We start from the raw sequence: 1,053 nt of genomic DNA on the forward strand, positions 1-1,053 counted from the left end.
GGGGGGAAGGGGAAGGGAGGAAACGACATACTAAAAACCATTATATACAGTTGTTCAAGGCAGGAAATATTTATAAGGTCACATTATTTACTCCCCTGTCTCTGCAATAGTTTTATCCTCCTGTATTTTTTCCACTACTTTTCAGAGAGGCAGGGGAAAATACTGAAAGATGATAGGAGTTGCAGCTGCTCTTCAGGGTCAGTGCTTTGATCCCTAGCAGAAATTCCCATAGTTTGCACTGCCAAAGACCTTCCGTTCACTAATAATTTACATTATCAAACCACAAGAGCTGGCAACCCAGAACTGGTCAGTAAGCAGTTGTCAAAATCCCAGCAAATTGTAATTAAAACTCTTCAGGAGATTGTTAATATATATGGCAAATTCTGAGCTAAATACAACACTACTTTAAATCAGGAGTAATTTCATTGAAGTCGGTGGAGTCATCTCTCAATTTTAGGAGTGTAATTATGATCAGGATCTGACCCAGAGTAGTAGGTAGCCAACACTCAGAACAGCATCCAGCCAGAATAAAAAACATAGGGAAGATTCTTAGCTAATGTACGTCACCATAGTTCCATTGACATGCTGAGCATCTGGCCCTGAACAATGATCTGGTTTATTTTACCCGTATCATATTCTTGAAAATGAACATATGCTGCACATGCATCACTGAGAACCCATTGTGTATATAACTTTTATTAGCAAGCATGCTGTCTAAAGTGTTTGACAGAGACAAGATGCAATTTAGTTCACCCTGACCCATCCCCTCTGGACTCCAAATCATGTTACCTATGGAGGTAATGACAGTGGTTAGTGGTGAAAGGAGAAACCCCTGTTTGAACCCAGAGCTGATATGCAGCACTGTCTGTGTGGGGTACAGGCAGCAGTAGGCATATTTGTGCACCGGTAAAACAGTGAAAGAAATGCAGTCTGCTTCAAGCAGCTGTGACCTCCTGCATCCCAAACTTCATAGTTTCATAGATGCAGGGTTGGAAGGGATCTTGTAGATCTTCTAGTCTGACCCTCTGCCCTGGGCAGGAGAGAAAACTGGGC

The sequence above is a fragment of the Gavialis gangeticus genome, unplaced genomic scaffold (assembly GCF_001723915.1).
Source record: "Gavialis gangeticus isolate Ggan-Ray unplaced genomic scaffold, GavGan_comp1, whole genome shotgun sequence".
Lineage (NCBI taxonomy): Eukaryota > Metazoa > Chordata > Crocodylia > Gavialidae > Gavialis > Gavialis gangeticus.